The sequence below is a fragment of the Podarcis muralis genome, chromosome 4 (assembly GCF_964188315.1).
Source record: "Podarcis muralis chromosome 4, rPodMur119.hap1.1, whole genome shotgun sequence".
NCBI classification, from domain to species: Eukaryota; Metazoa; Chordata; class Lepidosauria; order Squamata; family Lacertidae; genus Podarcis; species Podarcis muralis.
This window is the reverse complement of record NC_135658.1, coordinates 8,207,373-8,233,726: the sequence shown is the minus strand read 5'-3', so window position 1 is coordinate 8,233,726 and position 26,354 is coordinate 8,207,373. Positions and strand designations below refer to the sequence as shown.

Sequence of the window (26,354 nt, the reverse complement as noted above, 5' to 3'; positions counted from 1 at the left end):
AAAGCAATCTACCGTGGTATCTTGTTCTGAAACGCCTTGGTTCTCAAACGCTTTGGTTCTCAAACTCCGAAAACCCACAAGTAGGGTTCCAGTTTTCAAACAATTTTTGGAAGCTGAACATCCGATGCGGCTGTCAGCTATTGTTTCCGGGGTGCCTGCACCAATCAGAAGCTGCGCCTTGGTTTTCGAACATTTCAGAAGTCAAACGGATGAAGTTTGGTGCTTTTGTTTTTGCTATTTATTTCGCATTTTTGTTTTTGAGGTTTTTCTACTCCAAATTGCAGGGTTGAAACTAGGCTTTCTTTCCAAGACCCAGTTTGGCACACACACACCCATGCACATTTGTGTAGACACACATACACAGGCTAGGAGCCTCCATGGCACTCTTCTGGAGGCTTCATCCAGGGCAAAAAAAAAAAACTGGCCCTCCCAAGCTGCTCACAGGATGTCAGACACATGTGGCTGAACAAAAATGTCCCAATTTCGCCACCCAATTTGCAGGCAGTGAAATGGAGAAGAGGGTTTTCGGGGGGGGGGTCATTACAGGTGCAAGCAATACTCCCTATGTGCGTCATTTCCATCCTGCCTCTCCAAATTAAAAATGGGAAATGCCAAGCAGTTCCTGCCGGACAGAACGCCACTGCTACAAAACCACACACTGAGAGACCAGCTTCAGCGCCTGCACGCCCCAGTGTATCAGAAATTATCAACGGGATAATGGAAATGGATTTTCTGTGCCCTAATGGTGGCCGCCAAGAGATTGATATTGAGGAATTGGAAAAATAAATATGATACCCTTCAATCAATGGACTGACGGTATGACATCACTGGCAATTTATGAACAGACTGCTTACAGGCGCAGACTCTGCATGGATAAATATGATAACCATTGGAATGAATTTATACAAAATGTAGTAGGGCTATTAACATTTACATAAGAACTAGGACAATAACACTATACCAATTTATACAAGAATATATGGGAATATTGCTCTCTTTTTTGGAATTTTGTTTGCTTTAATATGTATCTTTGCTGTTGTTTTTCTCCCTCTCACTTTTTGTTCTTTTTTTTTCTGTATCACTTTATTTCTTTTAACTGAAATCACCTTAATAAAATAAAAATATTCAAAAATATGTATTTTAGCCGTATCAGATGCTGTTTTTTTAAATTTTTAAATTTGTTTCTCACAAGAGGCAAGATAAGAAACTAATTAAAAAATTTAAAAATTTTAAATTTTAAAAACAATTTTTAAAATTTGTTTCTCACTAGAGGCAAGATGGGGACGTGGGTGGTGCTGTGGGTTAAACCACAGAGAGCCTAGGACTTGCCGATCAGAAGGTTGGCAGTTCGAATCCCCACGACGGGGTGAGCTCCTGTTGCTCGGTCCCTGCTCCTGCCAACCTAGCAGTTCGAAAGCACGTCAAAGTGCAAGTAGATAAATAGGTACCACTCCGGCGGGAAGGTAAACGGTGTTTCCATGCACTGCTCTGGTTCGCCAGAAGCGGCTTAGTCATGCTGGCCACATGACCTGGAAGCTGTACGCCGGCTCCCTCGGCCAATAAAGCGAGATGAGCGCCGCAACCCCAGAGTCGGCCACGACTGGACCTAATGGTCAGGGGTCCCTTTACTTTTACTTTAGAGGCAAGATGAGCTAGAGATAATCCACTTGGTGTCCTGTGAATGCACCTGGTCTACAATCCCATTTTCCTTGACCATCAGCCATGCTGGTTGCAGGCTGCTAATAAGAGATGGAGTTCTGGTGCTAGAGGCAGAAATGTCAGTCCCCACCCCCCCACATACATTCTTTATTTCATTCTACTTAGACATTATCTCCTCTTCAACCAACATTGCATAAACTTATTTTTAAAAAAACCAACTCTCTGTGAAATTGAGCATTCGCCTGACTAACGCTCAGGAAAGCAGAGATATATATCTATCAGGCCCATCAGTTGCTGCTGGACAGGAACAAATGTGCAAAGCTGTAATCTGAGAAACATTAATTGACACCAGATAATCCTTTACGCAAGCAAAACCAACAATATGAGCTCTCCTAATATGGAAGTGAGCACCCCCCCCAAAAAAAAAAGACCAAAATAAAATAAACATGGTCACTGACAACCCAGGCAGGCACACAAAGCCAATGCTATTAACGCTTTGGGCAAAACTAACGCAAGGCTTAATTGCAAGCACTTTTTTCGAAGAACATTCCAGCTGTGGAAAAAAGGAACCTGCATTCAACAAGAACAGCACTAGCAGATTGTGTGTGGGTCTATGCAAAAATCACTTTGAGATAAGATTTTTTTAAAAATGAAATGTATTTATTGTTTAAATGAAATGTATTTATTGTTTCATGTATTTAAACAATTCATATGCCACTTAACAGTAACTACAATCCAAGCATCCCACCGACACACTTACGTTCTACTTGCACCTGACCGTTGCTCTTACAATCCAGTGATACATAAATTTTGTTAAACAGATAAATGGAGAGAAGGAAAAGAGATCTCTTTAGAACTGCACAAGCAATAGTGTGATGATACTGCAGAATTCTCAACCATTCAGCAGTGTTCTTGTTCCACTAACAGCACATACAGCAAAACAGAGTGGTTGTATAAGCAGTATCTGTGTCATTTGGACAAGGCGCATCACACACACACATACACACACACCCCAAAGCTTAAGGAGATCTGATGAGGTAATCAGGAAAAGAATAACTCATATTTCATGAAACACTCTACAAGGCAAGTTTATAAATTATGTATCCTCCAAGTCCGGACTAATCCATTATATTTTGGGTGCACGGGTGATGACTGATTTGTTAACTACATGAGTAAAGGTAAAGGGACCCCTGACCATTAGGGCCAGTTGTGACCGACTCTGGGGTTGCGGCGCTCATCTCGCTTTATTGGCCGAGGGAGCCGGCGTACAGCTTGCGGGTCATGTAAGCAGCATGACCAAGCCACTTCTGGCGAACCAGAGCAGCACACGGATATGCCGTTTACCTTCCCACCCGAGTGGTACCTATTTATCTACTTGCACTGGCATGCTTTCGAACTGCTAGGTTGGCAGGAGCAGGGACCGAGCAATGGGAGCTCACTCCGTCGCAGGGATTCAAACTGCCAACCTTCTGATCGGCAAGCCCTAGGCTCTGTGGTTTAACCCACAGCGCCACCTGCGTCGCTTCTAACTACATGAGTAGTTCAAAGTAAATACAGTGGTACCACTGGTTAAGAACTTAATTCGTTCTGGAGGTCCGTTCTTAACTTGAAACTGTTCTTAACCTGAGACACCACTTTAGCTAATGGGGCCCCTGCCGCCACCGCACAATTTTTGTTCTCATCTGGAAGCAAAGTTCTTAACCCGAGGTACTATTTCTGGGTTAGCGGAGTCTGTAACCTGAAGCGTTTGGATTTGGATTTGATATCCCGCTTTATCACTACCCGAAGGAGTCTCAAAGCGGCTAACATTCTCCTTTCCCTTCCTCCCCCACAACAAACACTCTGTGAGGTAAGTGGGGCTGAGAGACTTCAGAGAAGTGTGACTGGCCCAAGGTCACCCAGCAGCTGCATGTGGAGGAGCAGGGAAGCGAACCCGGTTCACCAGATTACACGTCTACCGCTCTTAACCACTACACCACACTGGCTCTCTGTAACTACTGTATGCTGTTTGCACATGCCCTTAATGCCCGCTAAATGCAGTGTCAAATCCCCAGAGAATTGCCAGTGGGCAGTTTCAATGCAACAGAAGGCTAAGGGACAATGCAGTAGGGATGATGGGGCAACTGGCGGTTCCCTCGCTGTGAGAAGCCAAGTTACAGGGAACCAGGCAGAGAGCCTTCTCGGTGGTGGCACCCGCCCTGTGGAACGCCCTCCCACCAGATGTCAAAGAACAGCTACCAGACTTTTAGAAGACATCTGAAGGCAGCCCTGTTTAGGGAAGCTTTTAATGTTTAATAGACTATTGTATTTTAATATTTTGTTGGAAGTCGCCCAGAGTGGCTGGGGAAACCCATTCAGATGGGTGGGGTATAAATAATAATTTATTATTAATTAAGTAATTATTATTATTATTATTATTATTATTATTATTATTACTGCATCACCTTATGAATACATCTGCTCGGTGCTGTTTTTCTAGAAAAAGAGGCGCCAGAACCCACCATGTTCTCTTATAACAGCAATGGCGCCCACCTGAGAGGTGCCGGAACTGAATTCTGGTGAGTTCCAGCTGAAAAAAAGCCCTGTGTCTGCCCTATTTGCATATGAAATGAGGGAATCTTGCTGCAGCATCAAAAGGGTCGCATCAGGACAGCCCTGTCTTTCCACTCCACTTTCGATTCCTTATGATTTGCTGCTACAGATCATTTCTGCTCTAGGCTTAGCTTCTGTTCAGGTATCAGATCCAGGCTGAAAGAAAGAGCCTGAGGTTGAGGGAGCAAAGGAAAGCAAGGCAGGGGAACCCCTTTTGAGGCTTGAGTAAGACTTCACCCTCACCCAGTTCTACGCATGAATCAGGCACATTCATGAAGAAACGGGGCTGCTCTATCACATCCAGCCTGGCCCTCAGTGTGAATCTGGTTACATCCTCCTCCCACAACACAAGACAGTTAGGCTGTGTTAGGGGCGCAGGTGGCGCTGTGGTCTAAACCGCTGAGCCTCTTGGGGTTGCCGATCAGAAGGTCGGCAGTTCGAAGTGAGCTCCCGTTGCTCGGTCCCTGCTCCCGCCAACCTAGCAGTTCGAAAGCACACCAGTGCAAGTAGATAAATAGGTACCACTTTGGCATGCACTCTGGCTTCCGTCACAGTGTCCTGTTGCGCCAGAAGCGGTTTAGTCCTGCTGGCCACATGGCCCAGAAAGCTGTCTGTGGACAAACACCGGCTCCCTCGGCCTGAAAGCAAGATGAGCGCTACAACCCCATAATCACCTTTGACTGGACTTAACCATCCAGGGATCCTTTACCTTTACATTTTTAGGCTGGGTGCACATCTTGCTATGCCAGGGAGCTCAGCGCTTGCAACTGAGAATCTGAGGCTGGGATCCAGTCTTTTACACAGTATAAAGCAGTTGGAGAACATTTCAGGCACAGGAGAGGATAAGGGTGTGCGGCCTAGAATCACCACAGGGCTTCTGTATCAGCCAGGCTGGGTGCAAATATCTTTTTCTAGTCAACAGCATAGGACCTTCAAGTTCCACCCCCAACCTGAAAACTATCCAGGCCTAGATTCAGGTTGGTCTGCCATTTGTACGTTGATAAAAAGGTAAAGGGACCCCTGACCATGAGGTCCAGTTGTGACCGACTCTGGGGTTGCGGCGCTCGTCTCGCTTTACTGGCCGAGGGAGCTGGCGTACAGCTTCCGGGTCATGTGGCCAGAATGACTAAGCCGCTTCTGGAGAACCAGAGCAGCGCACGGAAACGTTGTTTACCTTCCTGCTGGAGCGGTACTTATTTATCTACTTGCACTTTGCCGTGCTTTCAAACTGCTAGGTTGGCAGGAGCAGGGACCGAGCAACGGGAGCGCACCCCGTCACGGGGATTTGAACCGCCGACCTTCTGATTGGCAAGTCCTAGGCTCTGTGGTTTAACCCACAGCGCCACCCGCGTCCTACTGTACCTTGATAATTAGCCACAAAGATCAGTGAGACAACCTTTGCACAAGACACTTGTCGGGGCAGTGGGCTTCCCAAGCTCTTTAAAGTAAGAAGTCAATTGCCACGCCTGCTGTTTGCTAACACATCTTTAAGGTTGTGAAGTTTATACAAATCACATATAGTTGCTGCCAAAAGACCTCTACCATCTGCATAAACCCAGGCAGCCCTCTTCCTTATCCTTTTATCATACTGTAGTGTTACCATCCTCCAGCCTATATCACGTATAAATAAATAAAAATAGCTGGCCTGTTTAAAATTTTATTATTTTGAAATTAAGACGGCAGAACCAAATTACAAGGACACAGCACAAAAGAATAATCATCTAATTTTACACTGTGCAAACACAGATATTGGTGTAGTAATGAGATTATTTCTTTCCAAGTAAAATGTTAGGCCCCATGAGAACGGCTGTCCTTTTCTGAACAACTTGCCCTTTAAACGCCAAACTGAAGGCAATCGTTCTGGCCAGCAAATTCAGAGGGGGCTTGTCACTTAAGCATAGCATCTGGAGGTTCACAGACAAACTTGCAGGTGAGTCTGTTTCTTTGTTTAAGCGCCCTGAAATCTCCCTTAAATTGTGCTCAGCTGCTTTCTTGGAAAGAAATTATCTACAGCAGCTGCTCCATCAAGCTCTAGGAAAGCGAGCGATACGGGACTGCAGGGCGTCTCCATTCACTCAGCTGGAAGGTCAGCTCTATCAGGCTCCATCTACAGCAGCCATTCCACAGGGCTGTCAACACTTCTGAATACCAGTTGCTAGAAGCCCCAGGAGGAGAGAGTGCTCTTATTTTCGGGTCCTGCTTGCAAGCTTCCCGCAGGCATCTGGTTGGCCACTGTGAGATCACAATGCTGGACTAGATGGGCCATTGGCCTGATCCAGCAGGCTCTTCTCATGTTCTTAACTCTGCAACTAAGAAATGGTTTTCTGTTTTCCTCCTCCCTGACAATCCCTTTTCCTTCTTTTGTGTAGGGTCCTTTCGACTGCAACTCTGCCCTGGCTCCCGGTAGAGTATCGGGTCAGGTTCAAGGTGCTGGTCTTGACCTTTAAAGCCCTTTGTGGCTTAGGGCCCTCGTATCTACAGGACCACCTCTCCTGGTCTGCCCCGCAGAGGACCTTAAAGTCCATGAATAATCATAGTTTAGAGGTTCCTAAGGAGGCAGACTATCCTCCACCAGGGCCAGGGCCTTTTCAGTGATGGCTCCAACCTGGTGGAATGCTCTGTCCCACAAGACTAGGGCCCTGCAGGATTTAACCTCCTTCCGTCGAGCCTGTAAGACAGAGCTATTCCACCTGGCCTTTAATTTGAATTCAGCCTGATCTTTTATTTCCCTTCTCTTCTCTCCCCCTCCCCTTTTATGAAGATTACCCACTCTGAGACCCCACAGCTAATTCTCCCCTGGCCTCCTCGCTGGCCCAAGTAGGACCAATTCAACCAGCTAGCCCTGGGGATTATCTAATGCTTATTTCCCCTAAACTGATTTTTGAATTTTGAATTTTATTGTTATTCATGTTTTTGTACTGTATTTTATGCTGCTTTTACAATTAAGTGTTTTAAATTTGTTGTTAGCCGCCCTGAGCCCGGTTTTTGAACCGGGAAGGGCGGGGTATAAATAATTTATTATTATTATTATTATAACTCTTGAGACCATTCTGTAAGCTGAAGAGCGAGGTAAAAATGCTTTAAATAAGCTCTCTTTCTCTCTGAATACTTTTGAAAACTAAATGCTCCAGAGACGTACATTATGCTGACAACTTTTTCGGCTGAAAGAGAAGAGTTACGTGAAGGAAATAACACTGGGGGGGAACAATCATTTTTATGCCATTTTATAAAAAGCACAGGGCTATCATTCTCCCAGCTCCCAGCATTTCCATAATCCCAGAGGATAAGCCACACCAATTCATATGCCTGTTAATTAGCACTTATTGCCTGCCACATGCAAAAAGAAAAAGAAAAAAAGAACAGAGCAGAGCAGGCAGCAACCAAACTCATCTGTAGTCAGAATGTGTTTTTATCGCCATATCAGCTGCAGCCACTGCCAGGCCTGACAACAGCTGAACACGGCTTGGCAGAGTGCCTCAAATTACTGCCGACTAGAAGCACTTAAGGCATCCTCCTGGAGCTTGACATGACAAATAAAGCAATGATTCATAACTGAATTACAGCGAGGTTCTCTGGAAGGAAACAAACGCGACGTTGAGGAGAACAGCTTGGTCGTTCCTTCACGGAGCTGAAAGGGAAAAGGAAGGCCAAGGATGCTGCGCTGACATGAGACGAGACACAAGCCCGGGAGGAAGCGAATGCTCAAACCAAGGGCAACCCGGCAGCGGACAACGGAACGGATATAAGCTGCCACGGGAGAAACACCCCCAACACTTTCCTTCCAAGAGGTTGCATTGCATCGGTTGGGCTTTGAGGCCCAAAGCAACGAGTTCAAGGAATTGGTAAAATGGGCTGGTCCACCTCCTGAGCTAGCACTCTGGAACCATCACCAAGCCCATCGCAGACTGCTCCCTGGGGGCTTCCACCGGCACCACGGATATGGCGCATGCTGTGGTCAGCTTCCCCTGCAAGGCTCAAGCCACCACAGGACATCCTACCTCGAGCCTGCGATCGGATATCAGTTGCTGGCATACAAAAAGGAGGTCGTTGCTGCCTTTGTGAGCTGCTTGTGAGCTCATAAGATGCGTCTTGTTTTTACACACGTACATCATCTTATCTGTATGCCTCCTTTCAACAGTTAAAACCACGCTCAGGGAGGCTGACGACATGAAAAAATATGCCAATTTCAAACACGACAATTAGCCATGAACAATAAAACATCAAAAAGTACACAACCAAATTGAACACAGTGGTACCTCGGGTTAAGAACTTAATTCATTCTGGAGGTCCATTCTTAACCTGAAACTGTTCTTAACCTGAAGCACCACTTTAGCTAATGGGGCCTCCTGCTGCCACTGTGGTGCCATCGTACAATTTCTGTTCTCATCCTGAAGCAAAGTTCTTAACCCAAGGTACTATTTCTGGGTTAGCAGAGTCTGTAACCTGAAGCGTCTGTAACCTGAAGCACCTGTACAGGTACCACTGTAAGGTACCTGTACAGGTACCACTGTAAATCATAACTAAAGTCCAAAATAAAGGTATCATAAACTGATGAATTAAATCATCAAATCAAACATCAATGGATGAGTATCAATTAGTATCGATAACAGCAACAACCCCTCCTCAACAACAAAAAAACACACACACACACAAAACCCTATGCAAGAGAACAGCAAGAGTCTGTTTGTCTGTTCTGTAGCTGGAGTCAGTCAAGGCCCTACTCTGCAAGGCAGGGAAGCAAGTCTTCCAGGAATCACAGCCAATATGGTTGTGGATGTGTATTGAACTGTTTTTAATATTGCAAGCTGCCCTGGAGTCTTGCAGTGAAGGGCAAGCAATAAATAAAATAATAATAATCTGAGCACACACCATTGGACACAGGAAGCTGGAACCATGAACCACATCTAGCAGTGCTCTTGCAGCGTTTGTAGCCAGGTATACAGCTCAACACGGGCCGGCTCAGCCCCTCTGGCAATCACTAGATGTAGCCTGCTGAGCTTCCCAATCAGGAAACACAGCAGGATTCTCCGGCCGGCAGCCTGCTGTGCTTTCTCCCTCTCTGCCCCTTTGGTAAGCATAGAGGTTGGCAAGTAGGTGCTGAGGCACTGACACCCACAGACTCTCTCCCTCTCCCTTCTGACTTTAATACCAAAAGTCACAGCAACAGGAGTCAAACACTTCAGGGATGCACTGCACTCAGCCGGCAGACTAGCCAGGCTTCCCTAATGTCTGCAAAGGCTGCACAGAAAGAGCAGAAACAGAACCTTGCTCTTCCACTCCAACTGAGCAGAACAGGGAGCAACAAGCTCAGTCCTCTTACATCGTTTGAAATAATTTGCTATGGAAAGATGGGTGTTGGGAGAAGCTTTCGGAGAAAAAAACTCAGCAGAAGAGCCTGTCTGTATCCTGACTGTGTAGGTCAGGGGTCGGCAACCTGCGGCCCATGGGCCACAAGCAGCCCACTGGGGTCGTTTAAACGGTCCACAAGCCGCCCCTGAACCGAGCTGCCTGCTTGGCGAGTCCCTGCTGTGTTAAACCGACGTAACGTGGAGCGGGGACTCGCTTCCACGGCACCGGAAATGGCATCAGCGCAGATGCCGGATATCGCTTCTGCGCAGACACGATCCGGCCCACGGAGCGATCTCCGCGGGAGTGAACTGGCCCAGGCAAGGTAACCCTTGCTGTAGGCGATCCCAGATTTGCCTTTCACCTTGGGATTGAGGTCACTGGGGTTTTTGGCCTCCAGATGAACAGGAGCTGCTTTCTCGGCTGAGATCTCATGCAGTTAAAGGTAAAGGGACCCCTGACCATTAGGTCCAGTCGTGGCCGACTGGGGTTGCAGCACTCATCTCGCTTTACTGGCCGATGGAGCCGGCGTACAGCTTCCGGGTCATGTGGCCAGCATGACTAAGCCGCTTCTGGCGAACCAGAGGAGCACATGGAAATGCCGTTTACCTTCCCGCCAGAGCGGTACCTATTTATCTACTTGCACTTTGACGTGCTTTCGAACTGCTAGGTGGGAAGGAGCAGGGACCGAGCAACGGGAGCTCACCCCGTCGCGGGGATTCGAACCGCCGACCTTCTGATCGGCAAGTGCTAGGCTCTGTGGTTTAACCCACAGCACCACCAGAGCTCCACAAATTCCAGAACTACATAGCTAGAACCACTTGCATGATAAATTCCCCCGTCCTCACCACCCTCCTGTCAAGATGGAGCTCAAGTGGGGGGAAACCATGAAAGCAGCTCCAATGGCATAGCTGTGGCATTGACGCACAAACTGCAGCTGCATGCTATGCCATCACTATACAGCAGCTTGCCGTGCAGCTGGCTGAGGGTCCTAGGTCCAATCCCATCATCTCCCAGGAAGACTGGGAAAGGCATCTCTCTGAAACCTTAGGGAGCCGCTGCCACTCAATGTAAACAATGCTGAGCTAGGAGGGCCAATGGTCTGACTCAGTATAAGGCATGGGTAGGCAAACTAAGGCCCGGGGGCCGGATCCGGCCCAATCCTCTTCTAAATCCGGCCTGCGGACGGTCCGGGAATCAGTGCATTTTTACACAAGTAGAATGTGTGCTTTTATTTAAAATGCATCTCTGGGGTATTTTGGGGGGCTGGCTGGTGTTTTTACATGAGCAGAATGTGTGATTTTATTTTAAATGCATCTCTGGGTTATTTGTGGGGCATAGAAATTCACTCATTTCCCCCCCAAATACAGTCCGGCCCCCCACAAGGTCTAAGGGACAGTGGACCGGCTCCCTGCTGAAAAAGTTTGCTGACTCCTGGTATAAGGCATCATCCTATGTACTTTAGCATTATGGGCAAAAAAAAGGTTGAAAACCTCATAGTTGTTTAGAATGGAACAAGACATTCTTAGGTTCTCTACAGCGCCATGTGCATTTGGCTCCTTCCTTCTAAAAGAAGATAACTTTGTTCAATGTTTTTTATTAACACTGGTATTTTACGACAGCTCTGATGTTTTAATTATCTGCCATGCTGGAGTGTGTGCATATGTAAGCACCTGTTTAGTTGTTTGAATGTTGAAACATGTTGTTGGTGGCCTTAAAAGCAGCTTTGCTACCTGGGAAGGCAGAATAAATTATTCTTATTAAATAGGTAAGATACAGAGCCTTAATACAGCCAGAACAGGTTTGGCAGCTCAAAGCCCCTTTACAGAAGAGAGAATGAGGAGAGGGGATTCCCCAAATTATGGCACTCCTTGAAAGCTGCAACTTTAGAGCCCTAGAGTCTAGACAGAACTAATTTCTTTGTCTGCTAAAAATAGGGATTAAACAAATCTGACAGTGCCATTCCTTCTTACACGTGAAAGCTAAGACACTTGGGGCTAACAACCTGGCAAAATTCCAATAGCTCCTTTGTTAGGAGACTGAAGAAAAGGTCTACAAAAAAACCCCCAATATTCCTACCTAGGAGCCACAACAATTAAGAATGTTGAACTGACAGTGGAAATTACACCGAAAAGCCCTAAGGCTTAAAAATAGAGAGCAATTTCAAAGACTATCTCATCTACTATATGGAATGCATAATGGTTAGAAAATTTATTTCAGAATGTTCCTGATCTACTAAGACATGCCCCACGAAACTCCACTGAACTGACTCTCATGCAAATCAGCTCTTCTAGATACTTTTCTGGTTTAGTGCTAAACCTTTTGTTTTACATCCAACGGTTAAAGGGGAATGGGAAGGATCCTTGCTGTGCATGTACATGGTACCCCAAGCTCAGTCTCCCCACTACCTTGAGTTAAGAGGTGTGGGCCTGAAACAGAAGCACTTCCAGAGCCACTGGACAATTGAGTTTGAAGGTTGGCAAGACTGGGTTCATTTAGCTGGAAAGGAATTAGTTGGAAATGACTAGGTACTGTTGGGTAGCAGGCACCAACTGATAACAGCTGCCCACGATTTTGCAGTTTGCTGGTGAGGAATACACTTTTTATTTATCACTGTATGTGTTTCTGTTTTAACTGATCTACTACAGATATAAAATGCATGCATTTTAGTGCTGTTTTATTATGCTTTGTTCATACGTTTGATGTGCATTGCCCTGGGTGCTTTCTGAAGAAGGGCAACTTAGAAAGAATGCATCACTTCATTTTGGTGTAGCAATCAACCAAAAGCAATGGTATCCCTTTAGTATTGGCACCATTCATACCATACCACAGATATTTCCTTTGTCTGTCTTCGTTCTGTCCTGAACCGGTTCATTGGTTGGACCATTACCAGAGCAACCCTAAATGCCTTCTTCCTTCCTAGCATCTTACAAGTTCTTGTTGGAACCCAGAGATCTGAAACGTTTCCTTCAGCCCAAACTTTCTTAGAAAACTGCTCATGTTGCTGGATCCTTTTCCTCCCTCAAACTTCTTCTTGTCTCTGCCACTGCAACATCCTCTCTGCCTGGTCTTCCCTCCTGCCTTTCCCGTATCTCTAATCCATTCAGAATGCCTCTGAGCTCACCTCTCTGCTCCTGCTATGATCGTGTCATTCCCCATCAGCTTACTTTTAAGCCTCTCCACCTCTGTGTCCCTTCCTCCCCCCTTACATCCCTTCTTGCTTACTTCAGATTCCTCCAGTTGTCTCGGCCTTTAATTCCAGTCTCTTTACAGCAGCCTTCCTTTCTCTCTTCTTAAGCCTCCCCTCAAAGTCCACTTTTGAGCAAAGCGTATTCTGATCCACCCTGAGCTTCAACAGTTTACCTGCTCTGTCTCTTTCACACACCTCCCAAAATAGCCTAACACAAATCGTTAAGGTTGCTGCATACATTAAGGCGGATACCTAAAGTTCTTTACACGTATAGCTAAAAAATGGGGGGGGGGGTGCTCACAGATATGTGATAGGAGCACTCAAACCCAAAAGCTGGGATTGGCCTCATTTCCCTGTGGAATAAAAGATGGATGTGCTGTTGCATGGTGTGTGGGTGTGAAGAGGCCATAAGCCTTCTTGGCTGGACCATGAGTCAATGGCAAAGCTTTGCATGTAGGTTCAGTCCCCAGCATTTCCTGATAAAAGGATCAGGAAGAACACAATTCCCCACAGAGGTCAGCATGGAGACCCTGTTTTATATCCCTTAGTGTCTTACCTATTAAATATATATATATTATGAGACAGTATTTAGTTTATCCTGCCTTCTCCAAGAAACTCAAAGTGGGAGTAAGTTAGGTGCTGCGTCTGCCTGCGTGAGCATGCACAGCGCGGGTGGCGCTGTGGTCTAAACCACTGAGCCTCTTGGGCTTGCCGATCAGAAGTTTGGTGGTTCAAATCCCAGCAATGGGGTGAGCGCCTGTTGCTCTGTCCTAGCTCCTGCCAACCTAGCAGTTCGAAAGCATGCCAGTGCAAGTAGATAAATAGGTACTGCTGCAGCAGGAAGGTAAATGCTATTTCCGTGTGCTCTGGCTTCCGTCACGGTGTCCCGTTGCGCCAGAAGCGGTTTAGTCCTGCAGGCCACACAGGAAAGCTGTCTGTGGACAAACACTGGCTCCCTCAGCCTGAAAGCGACACAAGTACTGCAACCCCATAGTCGCCTTTGACTGGACATAACCGTCCAGGGGTCCTTTACCTTTACCTACCTGCACCCGCCTCCAAAGCACTTAGTGATGGGAATGCGAACCCAGGTCAAAACTTGGCCCTAGAGAGCAATCTAAAAATCCACAGAAGATGCCAAGAACGTTCCAAAAGTCTTTCCTGCCCGCTCTGCTGTTTTGCTCCCAGACAGGAGGTTTATTTACTGATACAGCAGTGGAAAACCTCAGGCCTAGGGGCCAAATGAAGGCCTCTCTAGTCGGGCCTTGGAAGTATCCCGAGGCCACAAAGGTCATTTTCCACATCTTCAGGTGCTTTTGCCAGGCAAGAATGTATTCTCATAACGTGATAGTGGTTCTTGCTTGCCTTGATGAAAAGAGGTGGGCGGGTGTAGAAACCTGAATTACGCATGGCTGCAATACAGTCTACTGTACAAATCACATCCCCCACCACCTTTTTGCCTCTGCCCACTACATATGGCCCCCAGAAGCTTCCTTGGAAAGGAATGTGGCCCTCAGATGGGACAAGGTTCCCCACCCTGGACTCAAGCTTCAGCATTCGCTCATCTCTCACAGGCACTGCCGCATTTGCTTGTCTTTCTCAGGCAACGCAACTCAGTGGCTCTCCCACGTAAGCTGTCTAAAATTTAAATTAGGACTTGCCAAGAAAGCTGAAATCTTAATTTGCCTCTTACTAAATAACAAAGGCTTGTTTCTTTGACCCACGGCATTTATGGGGCACGTCTGGAGGAGGCACTTAATCACAATAATTTGTAGTGGCTCAGAAACTTTCAGATTTCATGACAGCCTGGCATTAAAAGACGCCACAAAACAAGAATGACAAGCAATAAGGAGCCCCAAAACCTTGTTCTGAGGCTGGCTTTGGATTTTATTTTAGAGAATTCGTGGGGTTTTTCCCCCCTTTTTTTAACTAAGATAGCGCTGTCATACGATGTCCATGGGACTATCCTGAAGGAACCCAGACTTGCAACTTTGGTATCTATTTAACAAAAGTAAGGCCAATGGAAACAGGAAGCGTTTATGGGCTAAGATGACCCAGCTTATTAACTCAACTTTGTGATTCAAAAGCACTTCACAAAGACCCAGGTATATTCAAGCACAGCATGTTCAGCCTACAAAATTGTCAGCAGGCTGTACGCAGAGAACACACACTTACCAATACAAACAAGGCTGGCGCGCCAGGAAAAACACAGTAAATTATACATCAGAAATAAAGAGCTGCTACTTCCAGCCAGGCTTTTGAAGGCAGAACTATGTAGGACATGCTCAGTGGGAAGGCACCATGAAAAAGCAGGTACAAGCGAGCAAACCTCTTGTTCTAATCTCATCCCAGCCACTTAAAGATTTCCCACTGCTGAGAAGCCTGCTGCACTTTTCCAGGAAAAAGGAAATCACTAAGCTGGTCACCCACCAAGCTCTATTCAATAAGGTCCCTCGGCATCCTTCATTCTGCACTAGATTTGAGAAGATATTTATATACTCAAGTTTTGGACTGACCGCGCTCTTCTCCCAATCCTTGCCAAAACCCATCAGACAATCTTATGCTTCAAATGTTTCGTTTTCAAAAGAGAAGAAAAAAATCACAAAGCAAATTGCTCAAAAGCCACATAGAGAAAGGACGGTGCTGCTTCAGAGGGTTTGGTTTCACGCTGAGCAGTAGCTACCAAATCACGTGATCTACAGAGGCTCGGGAGCAAGATCTGAAGAGCAAACAGATGAGCTAAGCTGAAGTCATTTTCCCTGCAGAGCTGAAGAGAAAAGCCTGGGCACCAGAAAGCCATGCATCAAGGGTGGGAAAGCTGTGGCCCTCCAGACATGGCTGGACCACAGCTCCCGTTAATCCCGGATCACTGGATATGTTGGCAGAGGCTCATAGAAACTGGAGTCCAGCAATGTCTGGAGGAACACTGGTCCCCTACTTCTCCCATACATGAAGTTCTAGGATATGATATTCAACCTTCTGCCTAGCAGCAAGTGTCAAAATCCCCCAGTAGAGATCAGTGGCCTAGCTGCTGCTCCACTGGGTTCCTGTTCTTTTCCAAATAAATAATACTAATACTAATAATTTATTATTTGTACCCTGCCCTTCTGGCTGGGTCTCCCCAGCCACTCTGGGCTGCTTCCAACAAAGATTAAAAATACATTAAAATGTCACACATTAAAAACTGCCCTGAACTTCAGATGTCTTCTAAATGTCAGGTAGTTGTTTAATCTCTTTGACATCTGATGGGAGGGTGTTCCACAGGGCGGGCGCCACTGCCGAGAAGACCCTCTTGCCTGCTTCCCCTGGTTCACTTTGTGATCCTAACCCATTTATTTATTTCATGCCAAGTCACCCACCAGCCTAGGCCACCTTCTCTTTTATGTTTCCTAAACACAACGTAGTGGCGTTTCCGTGCGCTGCTCTGGTTCGCCAGAAGCGGCTTAGTCATGCTGGCCACATGACCCGGAAGCTGTACGCCGGGCTCCCTCGGCCAGTAAAGCGAGATGAGCGCCGCAACCCCAGAGTCGTCCGCGATTGGACCTAACAGTCAGGAGTCCCTTTACCTTTAAACACAATGTAGACAATTCCTTCTCTACATGAAGGCTGTCTCCGTTGCAACTGTGAGCTGCTGAGCAAAAGATCTACAACAGGCCCCTCCCTGGGCAAGAGGTCTTCTCCAACCATAGAAAGATAACGACTCTCAATTCAGTTCACAGATTCAAAATCTCAAATTCACAGAGAATGGTCTCCTGAGCTTCACAAAAGAACCAAGAAGTGAAATATATTTAGGTGCCAGGCAAAAACATTTCTCTTCTGCCAGGCCTTTGGATAATTAAACAATCTGTGGCCTTTTAAAGTGGGGGTGGGGTATTTTTTTGTTTGTCACTATGTTATTTATTTTTGTGTTTTTATATCACTCGCATTTTTCAAAATCCGGACAGAGTTTTTCTCCCTTTCTCTTAACAGGACTCGTGGAGATCCAAGGAAGCTGCATGTTGAAATATTCAAGACAAGATAAAATAAAGTACTTATTTCAGCAGCACAAAGTCCAAACTATGGAACTCACTCCTACTGGGGGCAGTGCTGGCCACCAACTTAAAAGTAATGGTAAAGGACCCCTGACAGTTAAGTCCAGTCGCAAATGACTCTGGGGTTGCAGCAGGCATCTCGCTTTATAGGCCGAGCCAGAGTTTGTCCGCAGACAGTATTTCTGGGTCATGTAGCCAGCATGACTAAGCCGCTTCTGGTGAACCAGAGCAGCGCACAGAAACGCCGTTTACCTTCCCGCCGGAGTGATACCTATTTATCTACTTGCACTTTGATGTGCTTTCGAACTGCTAGGTTGGCAGGAGCTGGGACCGAGCAACGGGAGCTCACCCCGTCGTGGGGATTCGAACCGCCGACCTTCCGATCGGCAAGCCCTCGGGTCAGTGGTTTAGACCACAATGCCACCAACTTAGATGGCTTTAAAAGAAGATTGGAAGAAAGGGCTATTGATGGCTACTAGCCATGCTGGTTACGTTCTATTCCCACTTTTGGAGACAGTATGCATCTGAATACCAGTTGCTGAAAGTCACAAGTGGCAAGAGAGCTGTCCTGTCCAACTTGCCTTGTAGGCACCTGGTTGAGAACCACGAAAAGAGGATGCTGAACTAGACAGGCCGTGGACATCAGTCCGGCTCTTCTTAGGTTCTTAAAATGTTTTCATCTTATTGCATATTATAATCTCAAAATCTCTGCAAAGTGCCCAGTTAATACCAGAGTTTTACAAGGCCCTTCTCTGCAGATATACGTTCTATTGTGTGCTTTAGGATCTGGAGGAAAAACTGGTTGAAATTCCGCACAAAGATGAAGTCTGTTGAGGCAGTAAGGATAAAGTTTGGTACCTTTAATAGATGAAAGATATCCTTCAGCTGAAAATAGTTCCAAACGTATTTCGGTATTTCGTCTATGACTGTGGGGCCAGGGAAGTCTTCACAGCATTCCACAACTCTAAAACAGCAAACAACAAAGGAAGAGGTGAAAACACGCCCATAAATTGCTGCAAGATATGGCCCTGTGAAGAGCGATTGGTTAAATTTACCTAACAGTGTGGATAACAGCAAAAGCATGAAGCAGAGTCTTTCTGCAAAACCAGGCAGCATCTGACATGAACCATCTTGAGCAGTTTGATGCCTTTTAGTTGTAGCCTTAGCAGCTTATTTCCCCATGTAGCCAATGGATGAAACTTTCCCCATGACTGTGTTTGTCCACAGACAGCTTTCCAGGTCATGTGGCCTGCTTCTGGAGCAACGGGACACCATGATGGAAACCAAAGTGCACAGAAACGCTGTTTACCTTCCCGCCAATGCAGTAACTGTTTATCTACTTGCACTGGTGTGCTTTCAAACTGGTAGGTTGGCAGGAGCTGGGACAGAGCAATGGGAACTCACTCTGTCACGGGGATTTGAACCGTTGGCCTTCCGATCGGCAACCCCAAGAGGCTCAGTGTTTAGACCACAGCACTACCCGCATCCCAGACTCCAGGTACTGTATTGTTGACAGTCCAAATACTTCCCAAAATCCAAATTGTGCACATGCACACAAACTGCCAAACAACATTTTCAAAGAGTAACATAAACACAGGCAGCAGCCTGGGCAAACACCATCATATCAACCCTCTGTGGTGTCTTGGCATATTTCCCTTCAGGCACCTTCATCCAAGTTGCATTCCTAATTTCAGAAAGCCATCTCTAATGTTATTCAACTTCATTTTATTAAGTTTGTTTCACAAACGCGCACACACATTTGCGGAGGCAACTAGGGACACAGGCTCACATCCAAGACTCTTGGAACAAACTGCCTGAACAGCCCAGTACTAAGCGGCTCAGATGAAAGTTTATGTAAAAGATCATGAAGTAATGCATAACCTGTCACTCCTGCTCTGTTTCCTGTAGTTTAAGGTTACATATTTGAATATGTAGCCGGGTGCATTGCAGTGAAAGAGAGAACACATGCAAAAGCACAGAGGTGGGCATGAATGAGGATACATGGACAGAGATCTAGTTGCCAAAGGAGATCAATCAGTTGGGGTTTGATCAAGTTACAAAATGAGGAACACTGACAGAATGGGATACAAATGACACCATCAAGAATGGATTCACCATCAAGTGAAGGAGGATTCATTAGGAGAGAAGAGGTGGTAGCAGCAGCAGGAGAAAGGTAAAAGGTAAAGGTAAAGGACCGCTGGACGGTTAAGTCCAGTCAAAGGTAACTATTGGGTTGCGGCACTCATCTCGCTTTCAGGCCGAGGGAGCCGGCGTTTGTCCACAGACAACTTTCCAGGTCTTGTGGCCAGCATGACTAAACCGCTTCTGGCTCAACAGGACACCGTGACGGAAGCCAGAGCGCACGGAAATGCCGTTTACCTTCCTGCCACAGCGATACCTATTTATCTACTTGCACTTTGACACGCTTTCGAACTGCTAGGTTGGAAGGAGCTGGGACAGAGCGGCAGGAGCTCACCCCATCGCGGGGATTCAAACTGCCGACCTTCTGATCGGCAAGCTCAAGAGGCTCAATGGTTTAGACCACAGCACCACCCGCGTCCCCCAGGAGAAAGGACTGTGAGATGGCTCACAGGGAGAGAAGAGCAGCAATAGAAGTTGCGTGTCTTCTGTTTCTTAGCCTTATGAAGTCTTCAGCAGGTGACTCCAAGTTGATTTTGCAACTCTGGCCACTCAGGTTCTAGGTGGTGCTCAGCAACCTAGGAGAATTCCAGACATTTTCCAACATTACTCAGGGCCTGGGGGGGGGGGATTCCATATAGCCTTGCAGTCTCAGACCAATGTTCATTTAGTCCAACATGCTATTTCTAGCATCAGCCAGCCAAATGCCCCATCAAAGCTCACCAGAAAGGACACAAAGGTGGTTGCATTCAACATTAATCACATAAACACATAATCTGAAGGCACTCATAAAGACAAAACAAAAATAACCAGGCCAAAGAGAAGGAGAGCCTAGACCATCTCCAGGGAGCTGAGTGGCACTGCTCACCTAAGCCTCTAATCTCAGCCCCATCACGCACGCTACAACTATCCCTTGCACATCTCGATCCATCACCCAACTCTTGGGTCACCAGGGGAAAGAGTCTCCTTTTCAGAAGAGGGATTTTCTTGTGCCACAAACAGACCTTTTTTCCTAGCTTACATAAGAACCTAAGAATAGCCTGTGGTGCCTGTCAGTAGCTATGCTTCATATGTTAATGGGTGGCAGAAAAATGCCTTTTTTTCAGAGCTTCCTTTTTTTTCTTGTCAGAATGAAGGTTCATCACTAACACAGCAGGAATGGAAACCTATGCATTTCTGAGAGCTAAGAATAAGATGAAGTGAAATGGGCAAGTGTCTCCCCATCCCATAACTCATGGCAGAGGCTGATGTTAAAATCTGTTAAACTAGCTGGCATGCATGCTTGCTCGTGCGCACGCACACACACATACACAACACACCCCTTCCCGATCTATTCTTCCCCCATGCCTGCTGGAAGGTTGTTTCCACTTACAGTGGAGAGACAGCAATACCTGCAGCCTAGTGATTTTAGAAGACACAAAAGGAGAAAAGTACAGATATTATGTGGCCAACGGTCACAGTGTTTCACCCCTATCATCCAACCTTGTCTTTTGGGTTCTCTTGCTTTAAATAAATAAATGAAATCCCAGCTCCTGCATGATACTCCTTGTTGCCTTTCATAGCCAAGACTGTTTAAGGAAGCAACATCTCACATCCCTTCACACAAATTAGGGCCCATCACTCAATTTACCGAATCGTCAGGTTGCTCCTTAACTCTGTTTGTCATCACAACCAGGTTGTCAAAAAGCATTAAGAGGTATGGATTTTTCCATATTTTCAAATCAACGCAGGCTCACTGTACAAAATCCTGACTATACTCCTGAGTAAGCTCAACAGTTCTTAGTGAACTGGTCACAATGACTGCCAGTCTGTTACTGGGCACAAATCAAGGTTCTGCTTTTAGCAATCGAAGTCCTAAACAACTTGGGATTAGGATATCCAAGGGACTGCCTTGACCACGCTATGGGGTACTCAAAGTACCATAAGCCTCAGAGGTACGTTTAGCCTGTGCAAGAAACCAGACTTTTAGTATAGCGGCTGAGGCTGAAATCAGGCAGGTACCCAGAATGATGGTGTTTAGGTATCTACTGAATACATATTTGTTTACAAAGGCATTCCATGAAGTGTAACCCAGCCATTTGTGAAAGATCAATTTTATATCTGATAAAACTGTTCCATCGTTTTTAGAGTTTGTATGGACAGTTTTGTTTTAGTTTGTTGAATTGATTTTATTGTTTTACAGCTTTATTGTTTTTACTCTGCACACCATTTTGAAGGCTTTATACTGTGAAGTATACATTTGTTTATTAATAATAATAGTAGTTATAATAATATTAAGTGCAGGGGTCAGCAACCTTTTTCAGAAGGGGCCAGTCCACCATCCCTCAGACCTTGTGGGGGGCAGACTGTATTTGGGGGGGGGATGAACAAATTGTTATGCCCCACAAATAACCCAGAGATGCATTTTAAATAAAAGCACACATTCTGCTCATGTGAAAACACCAGGCAGGCCCCACAAATAACCCAGAGATGCATTTTAAATAAAAGGACACATTCCACTCATGTAAAAACATGCTGATTCCTGGACCATCCATGGGCCGGATTGAGAAGGCGATCCTCCCTTTTCTTTTTAAACAAGGAGAATTTAAGATTAAGGGGGATTTTGTGCTGCAACACAACTAAACCTTTGAGGCCCCCCTTCCACAGGGGCAGCAATAAACTTTGCTTACTGGAAGGATATTTGATTTGGTTGTGTTTCTTCACCTGTGCTTTTTTGGGGGGGTGGGTTGCAATTTAATGAAATTCCTTTCTCGACTTGCAGGATGTGGACACGATTATTGGCAAGAGTCTGAGGATGTGTACTTTTCCCACAGATGCTGTCTGGCTAGATTTATAGCCAGTAGAAGCAGGCTGGCACATTGAGGAGGATGAAAAGGCATTTGTTAAGGGACTCCTTTAAGGGGTAGGGAAGAAGAGCACGCATGGGAACAAAAAATATATAATACCATAGGGGAAGGACAGAGATGACACACCCAGGGACATATTAACTAGGATAAAAGTCTATTTTATGGAAAGTGACCTCAGATGATTTGCATGTTAACACATGCAGCTCGGAATCCTGGAAACCACGCAAAGCTGCAGCACTGGGGGAAAATGCAAGCATCAAATTGAGTGCAGAAACTTAGCAACTGGGAAGGAAGCTGAGTGGCTGAGTTGCTGGCTGAGGCTGAAAAACTATCATACTCTTTAATCCAAAATAATTCTCATCCTCCTAGTTCACAGCTTAAAAATATTCACCATAATATACTTGTTCTCCAAAAGTACAAAAGGTATTTAAATAAGGGTATTTAAAAGAAAAGTGCTGTGCATTATCTTGTCCCTGTGCTGTGAACCAAATTCCTGCCTCAGGACATAACCTGCCTCAGGACCAGATATGGAAACCATGGTTTCAAATAGATTGCCAGTTCTGACTTGGAGCCAAGGGATGGTTTGTGGCAATCACAGTTGCCAGATGTAGATGTAGTAGTTAGTGTTGGTGTAGGACTGGGGAGACCTGGGTGTTAATTAAGGTTACCAGATTTTTTTTCAAAGAATCCGGGGACACTTTCTTTTTTTGAAAGGAGAAAAAAAAGTTATTTAAAAATAAGTTATTTAATTTTTTTTTTAAAGTAGTAATATCTTCTCTTCTGTGATCTCCTCTGTTGCACAGCCTTCCTCTGGGCCCCAGCCTGCTCTCTTGGAGTGCTAGCTGCCGTGGAGTAGGCTCCGGTCGGGCCTGGGCTCCGCCACAAGTCCTTGCCCTCCTGGGGCTCTCCTACCTCTTCTCAGCAGCAGTGGCAGCGGCGTGGCAAGGTTGGGGCTCCCCTCTTTTTTCTCCTTCCTCTTTCTCTCTCTTTCTTCTCCTTCTCCTCTCCTCGTTCTCCCTGCATTGGCTCTGGGGTTTTCATGGCTCCGGAGCATCACTGGGCAGTCAGCCTGGTGGCTGGGTGCTCTCTCTCCTGGCTCGATTTGGGTCACCGGGGTGTGTGCGTGTGTGTGTCAGCGGTTCCCCAAGTTGACGTGCCGGGCGTCCCCAGTTCCCCCTTGGCAGTGGCGCCCGCCATTTTGCCTTGCCGGAAGTCCCCAAATGATGTGTCTTACGCAACATTCTTTCTCTACTAATAATTCTACAACACTTATAATATAAATCCCGGGACATTAAATGAAATCCTGGGACATTCCGGGGACGGATTTTGTCCAGGGACAGATTTTTAAATCTAGGGACTGTCCCCGGAAAATGGGGACGTCTGGTAACCATAGTGTAAATCATAGAACCATTGAATTCCTCATAATAAAACTGTTAGTACATTTGCAAAGCTAAGCGGTGCCCAATATGGTTTCAAATTGGATGGGGGGCCCACCGCAAGCTGAGATTCCTTCATTGCAGGGGGTTGGACTAAATGGTGCTTGATGTACCTTCCAACTCTACAATTCTCTGATTCCTTGAAGTCTACTGGGTGACCTTGGGCCACTATCTCTCAACCTAACCTCCTTCACATGGTTATGGGGAGGATTAAAATAGGAGGGGGCCAAATACACTATCCTGAGCTCCCACGAGGAAAGGGATATAAATGTTATAATAAATAAGAAGTCTACGTAACATCAGTCTCAGAGTGTGGCAGCTCTGAAAAAAGCAACTTCCATGCTAGGGATCATTAAGAAAGGAACTAAAAATAAAGCTGACCAAATCATAATGTTGTTATATAAATCTATGGTGTGACCACATCTGGAATACTATGTACTGTGTACTAGCCATGCTGGCTATGCTCTGTCTTCACAATCGGATGTGCAAGTGCTTCTGAAAACCAGTTGCTGGAAACCATGGGAAGGAGACTACTAATGTGCTTGGACCCTGTTTGCGGGTTTCCTACGGGCATCTGACTGGCCACTATGGGAACAGGGGTCTGATCCAGAAGGCTCTTCCAATGTCCTTAAAAAGTAGAGGTGTCCAAAAAAAATTGCCAAAGCTCTGGCTCAGATTTGAGCTCGGTGGCCCATTAAAAACCTACCTCCAAGGAGAGGAGAGCTTCACAAGCTCCCAAATTCTTCTCCAGCTTGGAATAAAATCCCAACCAGAGAAGAATTCCAAGCTTATCCACCGCACGTAACCAGAGAGGGAAATAAGAACATCTGAAGACCTGGAAGCTGTTTTAAGCTGTTTGTAATACAGTGGTACCTCGGGTTAAGTACTTAATTCGTTCCGGGGGTCCGTTCTTAACCTGAAACTGCTCTTAACCTGAAGCACCACTTTAGCTAATGGGGCCTCCTGCTGCCGCCGCGCCACCGGAGCACTGGGTTAGTGGAGTCTGTAACCTGAAGTGTATGTAACCTGAGTTACCACTGTAATTTAAAGGGATGAGAGGAGGGGGTTTGAGGGGAGCAGGAATGTGAGGGAGGGAGGGGCAATTTCCAGAGTAAAACTGGCTCAGAAAAACAAGCCTTTTCTGACTTTTGAGGGAACGGCACCACTTGTTTCCAAGCTATTCCAATTTGCCCATCTCAATGAAAAATATTGCTAACTTTCATGTGGTCACTACCTCATACTCCCAGAAATAATGAGCCCCTGAGATGTGGGCTGCAAGACAATGCACACTATGGCTGAATGAATGTTGTACCAAATTATTTGCTCTTCGGCAGCTCTTATTTTCCATCTGCAGCAGGAGACGGTTGTGGCGGCAGAAATCTCCACAAAAACTCACCCTGGTGAGTTTTAGGTGAAAGCTAAGGCCATTCTGTTCATCAGAACACAGGCACTTCAAAAGAGCATATATTATGTGTTCATGAAAAGATACACTGACTGCAGTTTTACACAAAGTGGTCACATTCCGGTGACAGAGAAAGAAATGCAGTCAAAGCAGAAATACGTTCTCTCTCACACACATGCTCACACACTTTTCTTCTAGGACTTGCTATTCTTTTAATAATGGCATTAGACGTGTACAGAGACAGCTTCATTTTCAGTATTATATTATGTGTTTGTTTAGGTCAGAGACTCAACTCCCATACCCAAACTACAGCATAGGATCCACTCTGAATTTTACGCAACCCACACACAGCCTCATCTTTTTAACACTAAACACGGTTTAGCATTGCATGTAAATGCAACCCGTGAGTTAGTACCAACGGACAGCTTCAGAAATTACAACTGCATAATAATCTCATCTCCCAAGTGAGAACATCCAGGACTTAGAAAACCACTGTTGTGTTGAACACACAATTAAAGCAAAAGAGGGGAAGGGAGGGCAGTCCAATGTTTAAATAAAACATGTGTTTTACTTAAGATGGAACAGTTGTACAACACAACCATAAAACCTTCCTTGTCTTTTAATATTCTGAAATATTAACAGAGCTATAGGTATTTTCTCTACTCATCACAACAAATTTCCAACCATTTCCATTGCTTAAGTTTATGATGTAGAAAGAAAAGTTTGTCATCCATGTTGTTGTTTAGTCGTTTAGTCGTGTCCGACTCTTCGTGACCCCATGGACCAGAGCACGCCAGGCACTCCTGTCTTCCACTGCCTCCCGCAGTTTCGTCAAACTCATGCTGGTAGCTTCGAGAACACTGTCCCGCCATCTTGTCCTCTGTCGTCCCCTTCTCCTTGTGCCCTCCATCTTTCCCAACATCAGGGTCTTTTCCAGGGAGTCTTCTCTTCTCATGAGGTGGCCAAAGTCTAGGAGCCTCAGCTTCACAATCTGTCCTTCCAGTGAGCACTCAGGGCTGATTTCCTTAAGAATGGATGCGTTTGATCTTCTTGCAGTCCATGGGACTCTCAAGAGTCTCCTCCAGCACCATAGAGAAGACTTGTCATCCATAAAAGATGCCAATCCTTTAAGTCGCCCCTCTCAATCAGAACCTCATTTTGGAACTCAAATGTTTTCTGCACACAGATCTCCTAGGCTCTTTCTCTCAACTGATTATTTGATGGTTTTAGGCATCATTATCCCTTATGCATTCTCAGCAATATTTAAAAGTGTGCCATGCCATTATTATAAATTAATGTGACAATGGGGAAAAAATCACAATTTTCTCTGTAATTATTAATTCATCCTCCACCTGCAAGTACAAAAACCCAGCTCCAATAACGCACTAAACGTATTTTCAATCTGTTATTGATAAAACACAGAACAGAGAGATCTTATCCCTTTAGGGGCCTCTGTTTGTACCTAGAATACAGTCCAAACAAACCATCCTTCTATATAAATTTCCCTCTAGCACTGTAATGAGTACAACAGAAAACCATGTTTGTAAACTTGTTTACTAGCTCTGCCACTTTCTGCTGCAACGTGAAATTTATTTATTTCTTAATTTAATAAATTTACATCCAGCCTTTCGGGGAAACTTCCTTGCAAGCTGACTTACAACAATATATTACAACAACACATTTGCAACATCATAAGGAAAAATAGTTAAAAATAAA

The 26,354-nt window shown here is 45.6% G+C and overlaps 1 protein-coding gene across 5 annotated transcripts in view; it reads right to left on the bottom strand.

The window, feature by feature from the left end:
* Nucleotides 1-26,354, bottom strand: part of FAM168A (family with sequence similarity 168 member A) — a 155,010-nt gene that overhangs the window by 103,698 nt on the left and 24,958 nt on the right. For all 5 annotated transcript variants that reach the window (XM_077926889.1, XM_077926884.1, XM_077926890.1 and 2 more), the window contains exon 2: nt 17,674-17,779. The gene's annotated coding sequence lies outside the window, so the exon portion shown is untranslated. The remainder of the gene's footprint in view (nt 1-17,673; nt 17,780-26,354) is intronic.